The following is a 12,816-nucleotide window of genomic DNA, read 5'->3' on the forward strand; positions in this document are numbered from 1 at the left end:
TTTGTGGATGGACACACTCTATTATCAGTAACAAAACCTCCGGCAGCACTAAATGCCCATTCAGAAAGCACGCTGGATGTAGGGCAGCTCATTTGCATACTGAGCAAGTTCTGGCCAGCGGCCTATTCCCATCACTTGATGTGTTTAAGACAAAATCTGCAATTTTGATCGGGTGCACACGTGCTAAAAAAAGGCCCAGACAGCTGAGCTGTGGGAAGTAGGATGGGAGAGAACAGCTCCACAATGTGATGGAATAGAGTGACTGCTCTTTACTCTTCCATGATGGCTGCCTCATTGGGATTGTGCCTCGCCCTCACTTTCCTCCTTTGTTCTATCGTGCACCCAAGTCGCATCAGTGATCCCATCATCATCATCATCCCCTCCATCCTCATTACCACTTAAGACAACCTGGCAATAAGCTGCGGCTGGGGGAGCATGACTGCCAATTTGTGTACCAGAGTTCTCCCCTGTCGGTAGGCTCATGTTCCTACCTTCCTCAACCTCAGAACCAACATCTGAATCAAGTAATGGCTGTGCATCATCAACAAGCAAGTGGCTGACGCTGTGTTCAAATAACCCAACTCAATACACAGACACACTCCACTGACAAACTACAATATACTGCAGTAAAACTGCACTGACACACTGCAATATACTGCGTTAAATGTGCAGTAATGCACAGAATTATGCTGCGTTAAACATGCAGTAATGCACAGAAATATACTGCGTTAAACGTGCAGTAATGCACTGAAATATATCGCATTCAACGTTCACTAACGCACTGAAATGTACTGCGTTAAATGCTCAGTAACACACAGAAATATACTTCGCTAAACGTGCAGTAATGCCCTGAAATGTACTGCATTAAACACACAGTAACGCACTGAAATATACTGCGTTAAATGTGCACTAATGCACTGAAATGTACTGCGTTAAATGCTCAGTAACACACAGAAATATACTTCGCTAAACGTGCAGTAATGCCCTGAAATATACTGCATAAAACACACAGTAACGCACTGAAGTATACTGCGTTAAACGTGCACTAACACACTGAAGTATACTGCGTTAAACGTGCACTAACACACCGAAATGTACTGCGTTAAATGAGCAACAAGGCACTAAAATATACTGCGTTAAAGGTGCAGTAATGCACAGAAATATACTGCGATAAAAGTGCAGTAACGCACAAAAATATACTGCGTTAAATGTGCAACAAAGCTCTAAAGTATACTGTGTTAAAGGTGCAGTAACGCACAGATATATACTGCATTAAACGTGCAGTAACGAATTGAAGTATACTGCGTTAAATGTGGACTAACGCACTGAAATATGCTGCGTTAAGTGTGCAACAGTGCACTAAAATATACTGCGTAAAGGTGCAGTAATGCACATAAATATACTGTGTTAAGTGTTCAGTAATAAACTGAAATAAACGTGCAGTAACGCATAGAAACATACAGCGTTAAACATGCAGAAACGCACTTAAATATACTGCGTTAAACGTGCACTAACACACTGAAATATACTGCATTAAATGGCACGTAACGCACTAAAATATACTGACGGTCAAAATGGTTGAACGCTCTGATAATTCAGGTGTTCGTCAAACAGGCACCCATCCCTATGGTTACACATGTGAAATAAATATGACTCTTGTATAGAAGAGAAGCTCAAAATTAATTGTATGCACAGTTTACAAGTCACTTGCTGTGGCTTAATTGGTTATTAAATAACTACTCAATTATCTACTGTATGTAATGAAAAGTTTACTTAAGATACCCAAAGCTCTATATCAAATGTTACTTTATGTCATTTTGTTCTCCTTTATCTGAGATGTACAGTTGCTTGGAATAAAAAATATATTCACATTCACATAGTCCACCTCCAACAACAACAAAACCTCCCATATATTTCCTCTGTCTAAAAAATAAAAATAAAAAAAAAAGGCTTTTCTCTTTACGTTGTATGCGAGTCTGCCATTACATAACACTCCACATTAATTCTTCTGTAAATGATATCTGGTGATTCAGTACTCCTTTTCATGATGTCATCCTGCTGTTGCTTGGGTCTTCAGAATCTAGCTATTAAACTAATAGGGAGTGTCCCTTTCATCATGACAGTGACAAGGGCACCCAAAGAAGAGCATTCTGCCTCTTCCTTGAAGAAGATAGAATACTTGGGACCCAGGGTGTCACGTGGACACAGAAAATTGGGCTTTTAGATCAGGATTTTACTAATTTAACATAGAAAGGGCGGAGAGAGAAAAAAGCTGGCCACAGCGCAACTTTACAATCAACCTTATTGAATTGTTGAAGTAAACTCTGCATTATGTTGTGGATTGATTGATGCAAAACCTTATCAAACAATTGTCAAGCCATCTTAATGAAAAATACTTTGCCAAGAAACTCTTTTATATCCTGGCCACTGGTGGCTTTGCAGTTGTTACACATGTGAAATAAATATGACTCTCGTATATTCTGATGGTCTTGAGAGAAGCTCAGAAATTAAATAAGCAACATATGGATCTTTCCCAGATGTTTGCATTAGGGATTTACCAAATGCTTCTCTTTGCATGGTTTAGTACTGGCTAAATGTAAATCAAATGTTTAGGTGTGATATACAAAGCACTATCAGATCTGCAAGAACTCTTTATCAGGCAGGCCTGCTAGTGAACTGTAACAGACATCTTTGTACTTTTCTACAGCACACAGGGGAATTGGACATTGATGGTACATTATCACAAAATGAAAAAGCATGAGAATAGGTCATTGCTAGAGAAATTTATTAGGAACAACAGAAACCTACCTGACCGAATCATTAAATACAGGAATGAGTAAGTGAAGTTGACTGACCGGTTTAAAGATGAAATTACACAGGCCAAGGTGAGAATAATGAACAAATAAAACTGTCTGTGAAAAGAAATGATTTCATTGTATTGACTGGGCCAGAGGAAAACTGCATGCAAATGTAAAAAGAAAACTCCAAAAACCTCTACATAAATACTCACTGAGCTATTTGTTAAAGCTGAACTTCAAGCAAATCTATGCTGTAAACTTTTAAAAATACAATTTAATAAAGTTTTATATTCCTTAACCACCTCAGCCCCGGAATGTTTTACCTCCTTAATGACCAGGCCATTTTTTGCGATTCGGCACTGCATTGCTTTAACTAACAATTGTGCGGTCATGCGACACTGTACCCAAACACTATTGATGTCCATTTTTCCCACAAATAGAGCTTTCTTTTGGTGATATTTGATCACCTCTGCGGTTTTTAGATTTTGCGCTATAAACAAAAGAATAGCAACAATTATGAAAAAAAAAAATAAATAAATAAAAATATTTTTACTTTACTCTGCTATAAAACATTCTCAATAAAAAAAAAAAAAAAAAAAAAATGTAATCAGTTTAGGCCAATTTGCATTCTGCTACATATTTTTGGTATAAAAAATTCCAAAAAGCGTATACTAATTGGTTTGTCTAAAAGTTATAGCGTTTACAAACTATGGGATAGATTTTTGGATTTTTAATTTTTTTGGTGTTTTTTTTTTTAGTAACAGCGGCAATCAGCAATTTTTAGCGGGACTGCAACATTTCGACCGACAAATCTGACACTAAGTGACACTTTTTGGGAACCAGTGACACCAACACAGTGATTAATGCTAAATAATATGCACTATTACTGTATAAATGACACTGGTAGGAAGGGATTAATACTGGGGGTGATCAAGGGGTTAAGTGTGCTCCTAAATTGTGCTTACTGACTGTGTGGGGGGGGGGGCTCTGTGACAGGCACAGAGAGATCAGTGTTTCAGCTTAGCTGAGACACACAATCTCATTGTGCCTTTCTTAGAGGAGAGCCACCTGCCTTGCTTACATAGGCAGGTGGCTCTCCTGTCAGTTTCCCTGAAGATTGCGGGAGGCCGGTGGCGATCGAGCCCACTCCTCCCGCGGTCTGGCTCCGCTGTGTCTAATCACAGTGGGAACGCGCCGCGCGCCGCCAAGATATGCACATAATCACGTAGATCTACATGATTATGCGCAGCCGAGCCGCCCTGCCACAGTAAATCTGGGTGGGGTGGTCGGCAAGTGGTTAACCACTTGACCTACAGAAGATTCCCCCCCCCCCTTCATGATCAGGCCACTTTTTGTGAAACGGCACTGCGTTACTTTAACTGACAATTGCGCAGTCATGCGACGCTGTACCCAAATAAAATATGTAATTTTTTTCCCACAAACAGAGCTTTCTTTTGGTGGTATTTGTTCACCTATGCATTTTTTTTTTGTTTTTTTTGTGCTATAAATAAAAAAATAAAAAAAACAGACAATATTGAAAAGAAAAAAAAAACAATATTTTTTTCTTTCTGCTATAAAATATATCCAATAAAACAAATTTAAAAAAAAAATCAAATTTCTTCATAAATTTAGGCCAATATGTATTCTGCTACATGTTTTTGGTAAAAAAAAAAAAAAATCCAATAAGCGTAAATTGATTGGTTTATGTTGTAGCATCTACAAACTCTAGGAGATTTTTTTTTTTTTTTATACTAGTAATGGTGGCGATCAGTGACTTATAGCAGGACTGCGATATGGTGGTGGACTATCGGACACTAATTGACAATTTTGACACTGCAGGAACCAGTGACACTGATACAGTGATCAGTGCTAAAAATCTGCACTGTCACTGTACTAATGACACTGGCTGGGTTGAACATTTAGGGTGATAAAAGGGTTAACTGTGTGCCTAGCAAGGGTATTTGTGTACACAGTATGCTGCTTTCACTAGGGGTGAGAGATGGATTCCAGTCCCTGCTTTGCAGAGACACAGGATATGTCCCTTCCCCCCTGTCAGAACTGATATACTGTATGCCTTGTTTACATGTTTACAACGATCAGCGAGTGCCAGAGTACATTGAGTCTCCAAAACTCGCAGAGCAGCAGAAGCGGCCGCACCCTCTACAGGCAGAAATGCAGAATCATGCATACACTATATTATTAAAAGTATTGAGACACCTGCCTTTACACGCACATAAATGTAATGGCATCCCAGTCTTAGTCCACAGGGTTCAATATTGAGTTGGCGCACCCTTTGCAGCTATAACAGCTTCAACTCTTCTGGGAAGGCTGTCCACAAGGTTTAGGAGTGTGTCTATGGAAATGTTTGACCATTCTTCCAGAAGTGCATTAGTAAGGTAAGGCACTGATGTTGGATGAGAAGGCCTGGCTCATAGTCTCCGCTCTAATTCATTCCAAAGGTGGTCTGTCAGTTTGACGTCAGGACTCTGTGCAGGCCATTCAAGTTCCTTCACCCCAAACGTGTTCATCCATATTTTTATGGACCTTGCTTTGTGCACTGGTCCAAATTATTTGGTAGAGGGGAGATTATGGTGTGGGGTGATTTTTCAGGGGTTGTGCTTGGCCCCTTAGTTCCATTAAAGGGAACTCTTAAGGTTTCAGCATACCAAGATATTTTGGACAATTTCATGCTTCCAATTTTGTGGGAACATTTTGGGGATGGCCCCTTCCTGTTCCAACATAACTGCGCTCCAATAAACAAAGCAAGCCTATAAAGACATGGATGAGCGAGTTTGGGGTGGAGGAACTTAACTGGCCTGCACAGAGTTCTGACCTCAACCCGATAGAACACCTTTGGAACTAATTAGAGAGGAGACTGTGAGCCAGGCCTTCTTGTCCAACATCAATGCCTGACCTCACAAATGCACTTCCGGGCAAACATTCCCATAGACACACTCCTAAACCTTGTGGACAGCCTTCCCAGAAGAGTTTAAGCTGTTATAGCTGCAAAGGGTGGGACAATTTAATATTAAACCCTATGAGCTAAGACTAGGATGCCATTAAAGTTAATGTGTGTGTAAAAGCAGGTGTCCTAATACTTTTGGTAATATAGGGTATATACGTGATTCTGCCCACAGCAGTCACCCTATAGCAGTAAAAGTGCTATAGCACGGTCAGCAAGTGGTTGTATTATTAGTATAGTATTAAATTGGTTATAAAGCCTAAATATTTTTTACCAGAATGCATTCCTTGCATTCAGGTAAAAAATGTTTAGGCATTAGTATCCCCCATCTGCCCCCCCCCCCCATTACACACATGATCAATCGCTGTGCCCCTCTGCAGCTGCTATCTCCCCTTACTTTCTGGTCTCACTGGCTTTGCTGCTGTCAATCAAAGCCAATGACAAGGGAGCAGGGGGCTGGGCCAAGTCCTGCTGACATAGGCAGAGAGACTCATGAGTGAGTCTGCACAAGTGCCCCCATAGAAAGCAGATTTATATGGGGGGGGGGGCACTTGGCGGAGGGGAAGAGCAAGGAGCACAAGCGCGAAACCCGAGAAGAGAAAGTTCAGAGTTTCCTTATGCAAATCCATTGCACAGAGCAGGTAAGTATAAACCTGTTTGCTATTATTATTTTTTTTAAATGTACATTTCCAACCACTTTATACTGTATCTATTTTTATTATATGACATACGAGTTATACGACATAATATCTTTGTATTTTCTAATGTTCTATAGTCAGGTTATACAGGAGCCTAAAATACATAATACTGTATATGAGGATGAGTAGATTGCACAAACAATTTGCCAGGGACCTCATTCCAATTTAAACTGTTTTAATATGGTGTTCAACCAAGCAGATACAGCTTCATTGATAAATGCTTCATAATAGTATTATTGATAAAATATATTTAAACCAGTCCTTTTATGTGCAGAAAAAAAGCATGTCCTTTGATCTGCATATACCGTGAGCTAAAGCAACCTCACAAATTATATAAAAAAAAAATGTTATATTTTTGATTGTGCCTATTTTCTAAAATTCATAATTTTTTTTTTTACTATTTGGGTGAAAACTTTTATACATTTTTGCTTGTTTTATTCCTTTATCTTTGTTGTGTTGCATTTACTGAAAAAATGCCTTTATTTATTTATAAAAAACTTTGCCAAACTTTTTTTTTTTTTTTTTAACAGAACTTTGACAATAGTGTAATTATAAACAGGATATATCCAAGAATGTTATAACCCTAAAAAGGCAGCACTAAATAAACTCTGTAAAATAAAGGGAAGCAAATAGTATATGTTGTGTAATATCTCAACAATGGAACTAATCACATGTACTTTTTTAACAAAAATTAAAGTTACATAATACATCACAAAAATATCTTTATCTTGGTGAGATACTCCCAATAGGAACACGTCTAAAGGGATGCAGACCCAGCAGCTTCCCTCATTTGAGTCCTGCAGGAGCACAGCTGATTGATTGAATTGAATTATGAAACCACTCCCATTGGACTTTCCCACATGGATACAGACAAACATACAGGGATTTCTTCAGAATGACAAAAGGTAGGAATCTGCAACAAGGGGAATGATTTTTTTTTCTCAACAAAAGGGGAGTTACACTTTAAGGAAAGCTAATTATCTGTTAACATCCAGGATGCCTTTGTTCAGTTGAATATCTGGGAAATTTGGAATGTGGCATGTTATGACCTACCTAAAGCTTGAAGGACATACCTCCAGGTAAAGCCCGTACACAGGCAACGATTATCGGCCGACCGATCATCCGTCTTTTGTCCAGAGTGGTGTTTTGTTGGTTGGAATGTGCCTAGACTGCACACCAATTTTCTCGCCCGACAAAATTCTACTTCAGAAGTGATGTCATGTGTTGGATTGCTTTCTTTGTGTTCTTTCTTCACTGAGCATGCCCAGACTTGCTCATTAGATTTTTCCCTGTCGAAATCTGTACTGACTGCACGAAAATCGGCCGTTGTGTTGACGGCCAACAAAAATTTTATAGCCTGCACACCAGATTTTTTTCGGCCGAAAAGTCGGAGTTGGTTGTTGGAAGCATCATACTAACAAGCCGAAAATCGGCAGATCGGTCGTCGGATAAAAATTCCCTGCCGATTTTCGACGCGTGTGTACGAAGCAGCATTTTTTATGCCCAGTGAGCATGAAGCCATATAAACTTTTATTCTCATCAAATGTAGATTACCCAAATATTGCAGAAACAGCATGAAATATAATCTCACATTTATTGAGGGACTTTTAAAACCACATACAATAGGCAAACTCACTCTTTACACGTGCATAAGTTGTACTAGACTGCAGCTAGAAATAAAAAATGGCAGTTATACTGCAATCCCTTCATGTCTGATTGGCAGAGGACTGGTGGTCAGCGTATAGGTGTGTGATGATGTAGGTTAAGGCATTAGGAATATATCGGCCAGAAGGCCTGCCAAGTGCAATGCACCTAGCACTTTTTATTTATTTCATGGGTACTTACACTGTATGCGTTTGTTAATCTTCTGCAGAGAAATGGAGAATGTGGGTTTGTTATTCATGATGTTGAAGAGAGCATCTGTGGCTCTCGAGTCTTTTTCCTGTTCCCAACCAGGGGTCTCTCTTCAGGATAGCCTTCACCAAGTATGTGGAGGACCAGCAAGTCTGTAAGGAGCAGCATCCACCTGGCTTTGCCATAGGTAGACCATAGTATGCCTTTCTTCTGCACCCCAGGGAGTTCAGGAATTGAGGCCCTTCCTCCTCGAAGGCTGGTCTTATTCTATACACTTTGTGCTCTTTTTTGTGCATTTTGATTTCACAGTTCACTTTTTTTGTTGTAATGCAATCGACTAAAGCCTCGTACACACGCACCGATTGTTGGCCATAAATTTTCGGCCAACGTCCGATCGGACGATTGTCGGCTTGTTAGTATGATGCTTCCGACAACCGACTGCGACTTTTCGGCCGAACAAAATCTGGTGTGCATGCTATAAAATTTTTGTTGGCCGTCAACAGAACGGCCGATTGTTCGTCAGTCAGTACAGATTTCGGCAGACAAAAATCAGATGAGCAAGACTGGGCATGCTCAGAGAAGAAAAAACACACGGAAAGTAAACCATCACGTGACATCACTTCTGAAGTTGCTTGTTGTTGGCCGAAAAAATTTGTGTGCAGTCTAGAGCACATTTCAACCAACACAACAACACTGGACAAAAGTCGGCCGATCGGTCGGCCAACAATCGGTGCGTGTATACGAGGCTTAAGTACCACACCATGGAACTCCATAAAAGAAAGAAGAAAATGTTGTAGGTTAAGGTGGGACTTTATTTGAGTGCTTTATGTCTGATGAAAGAATGACCATTAACATCTAAGGTGGGGCTTAGACTTGGTAACTTCTGCTGCCTTGACTTTTGCTTTTAAACGTTTCAAATGGTTGACAGATGTGCTTTAAGATCCTTGAATATAAATTTCTATTTTGAATTTGATGGCTGTCTAACGGCTATTTGTTGCCCTCCCTTGACCCTTTTAACAATTATCTAAGACCAACACCCATGCAGTTACCTGCAGTGGTAATACATTTTTCAAGACATGTTCCTTTCAAGTCAATAACAAATAATCTTTTGACATATAGAAATGCACAGCCCACTGTGTTTATCAATTTCTCTCTACCACAGATGCTTTTTTGGCATTCAGCCTGAATTTTTTTTAGAAAACTGATGACATAAGTTCAAGGCAGTTTCCTATTTAGCTGGTTCAAGGGAGAATCGTCTCCACATTACTCCAATCATTCTGATGTCCTTCTAAGCCTTTGATGCTCCTTTTCAGCAGACCAATCCACCTTTAAACCGTGCTTCTCTTTTAATTTTTTTCAACTACCTTGAATCCTTCACGTCCGAGTCTGCCTGTCCTCTCATCAAGTGGATACATTACTCCAGAATTCTCTTCATCCCGAACATTCGTCCCTCCATCATAGATCCCATGTGCACATAATCTAACTATTCTACTTCTTAGACATCTACATGTGGTACTGTATTTTTGATGATTGTTCTTTTCTTATGGCCTGAAAAAACCCTTAGTGATTTATGGCAAGGGTCTGGAATTATTGATAATTGATTTTTATGAAAAGTAGGAGTCCAGATGGTAGCAATCAAGAAAGGGTTTATCAATTATTCTCATAGGTTTACAAATTCTGCTTTAGTCAACCCATCTAGGCATTTTACTATCTTTGGTCTTATATCTTGTGCCAAACACCTTCAACATGCATTATTTTTATGACGGAAAACATTACCTTGCCTATGGTTAATCCTTGTGGGACTCTCTTACAGTCTTTACCTATATTTTTTTCTTCAGCTCTCTTATTGCTATACATGTTCATGTACAGTTTTGTACTTTTGTATATTTGTCTTAGAATGCTGCCAAAAGGTTTATGCTCAATCATATTCAGCTTGGAACATGATCTTATAATCACTTTACCTATTTCTCCTAATTTTCTAAGACATGCTTATCAGTGGATCTATTAACGGAAACTGAAACATTTTGGCTTTTAGGGGAACTGTAGGGTTTATTTTCATAAACTTTCATGAAATCCTGTTTTAATGGCTGGAAGGATAGGATCATTTTATCCTGGATCCAAAGGTGTTTGTGGCTCACAACTTACTTAGGTGGTCTCCTGCCTCTACAAAGGTTGCATATGTCTAAACACTCAGAAATCACGTTGTCCTCCACAATACCATGCTATGTTAGGTTACTACACTTTGTTTCACTGTGTTGTTTAGTGCATTACATACAAGTGTTTTATATGCTTGAAATTCAAAATGTCAAAACTAATGTAAAAAAAGCGCTCTTTATGATAAACTTCATTGTCTGCTTCTTTTCTTTCTTTTCAGCAAAATGAAACCCTGACAAGGTGCTCCTAGAGTGACATGTGGATGTTGTCTATTTGAGTAATGCAACCAAAGGCTTGCTAGCAGTATCTCCAAGCAGTATCTCCAAAAAAAAAAAAAAAAAGTCTTACTTTATTCCACATTAGCTTAAAAGGGAGCACCGAACAATAGCGATGGTTACCAGTAGATGACCAGACGCAACCCTCGGCATTCAGGATATACTGGGGGACCAGCAGTGGCATAGCGTGGGGGGTGCAGTGGGGGCCGGCCGAACCGGGCGCAACATCTGGGGGGGGGGCATCTGCAGTGTCACTCCGTCTGTCTGACTCTGACATACACAGTTCACACACTGTCTGCGGCTGCCTCCATCTTTAGGCTGGGAGATGTCCAGCGCGGCCGCCCTATGGCTGAAAATGGTGGGTCGGGGCTGGACTGTGCCTCACCTTTCCATTGGTGTAGGGTGGGGTGGCGTTGCAAGCCAAGCCCCGCCTATGCCGCCTCTCCTCACTGCTCAGTCAGTTTAGCAGCGAGTGAGTCAGCAACCTGGCGCTGTCACAGAGTGTTTTTTTTCTTAATCACCTTATTAGAGCCACAGGCTCTAATAGGCTTCAAAAAAGGGTGGACCCGGGGCGCAGAGCAGTGCGCCCCAAGCCCACCTTTTGTGTGACAATAGCGAATTAAAATTCGCTATTGTCACACGGATCCTCCTCCTGGCAAATCAGGAAGCGGGTCCGAGACCCGCTTCCTGATTGGCCGAAAGGGGAACGCATGCCATTGGCCGAGGCGGGAGGACTCTAGGTGACGCGGGGAACTGAGGAGAAGCCGCCGCTGCAGGTAAGTCTCTCTGCATTGAAGGGGCACGCTGGTCACTCTGCATTGAAAGGGGGCACTATGATCTCTCTGCATTGAAGGGGGGCACAGCACGCTGGTCACTCTGCATTGAATGGGGCACACTGGTCTCTTTGCATTGAAAGGGGGCACGCTGGTCTCTCTGCATTGAAAGGGGGCACGCTGGTCATTCTGCATTGAAAGGGGGAACGCTGATCATTCTGCATTGAAAAGGGGCACGTTGGTCTCTCTGCATTGAAAGGGGGCACGCTGGTCATTCTGCATTGAAAGGGGGAACGCTGGTCTCTCTGCATTGAAAGGGGGCACGCTGGTCATTCTGCATTGAAAGGGGGCACGCTGGTCATTCTGCATTGAAAGGGGGCACGCTGGTCATTTTGCATTGAAAGGGGGCACGCTGGTCATTCTGCATTGAAAGGGGGCACGCTGGTCATTTTGCATTGAAAGGGGGCACGCTGGTCATTCTGCATTGAAAGGGGGCACGCTGGTGGTCATTCTGCATTGAAAGGGGGCAAACTGGTGGTCATTCTGCATTGAAAGGGGGCACGCTGGTCTCTCTGCATTGACAGGGGGCACTGAAGGCCCTTTTCCCACTTTTGTGACCTCAAAGTCGGGTTAGGGGGCGCAAATGACTTGCCTTGCCCCGGGTGCTGACAACCCACGCTACGCCACTGGGGACCAGGATGTCAATGTGGTCCAAGTAATTTGAGATGGAGCAAACCCGCAGGCTGCAGCAAGGAAACAGAGGGATGCGCGTCACTGGTAGTGACATCACCGGAACTGGTAGTGACATCACCGTGAAGGCGGATGCAAAACACTGGAACACACCAGGAATTCAAGCCGATTGCCAGGATAACATGTTTCAGGGCATGCCCCATTGTCAAATCCTGGCAGGCAACTGGCACACCAATGTTTATATATATACACTTTTACCCCCCACCAATAACAGCTGACACGGCAAATCCCTTAGCCCAAAAGGTAGACTGGTCAGCTGCTGATGGGGAATTTAATTTAACCCTGAATGGGCCACAGAAACAAATTAGTTACAATTGCCTATGTGTGCTGCCATAGCCACGCGGCTACACTGAAAAATAAATGAGAAAAATACATCATATATTTATATATAAATAAAGTTAACCCTCAAACAATAATGGTAATAATGACAAAACAATAAAAACAATAAATTATACATAAAACTTGGAAGAACCTTAAACAGTATAAGAACAAGAAATATATATATGTATAGTATAACTAAAGTAATCTCAGGTAAAAATAATAGATATCTTA

This window comes from Pelophylax lessonae, assembly GCF_965119305.1.
Source record: "Pelophylax lessonae genome assembly, chromosome: 5".
NCBI classification, from domain to species: Eukaryota; Metazoa; Chordata; class Amphibia; order Anura; family Ranidae; genus Pelophylax; species Pelophylax lessonae.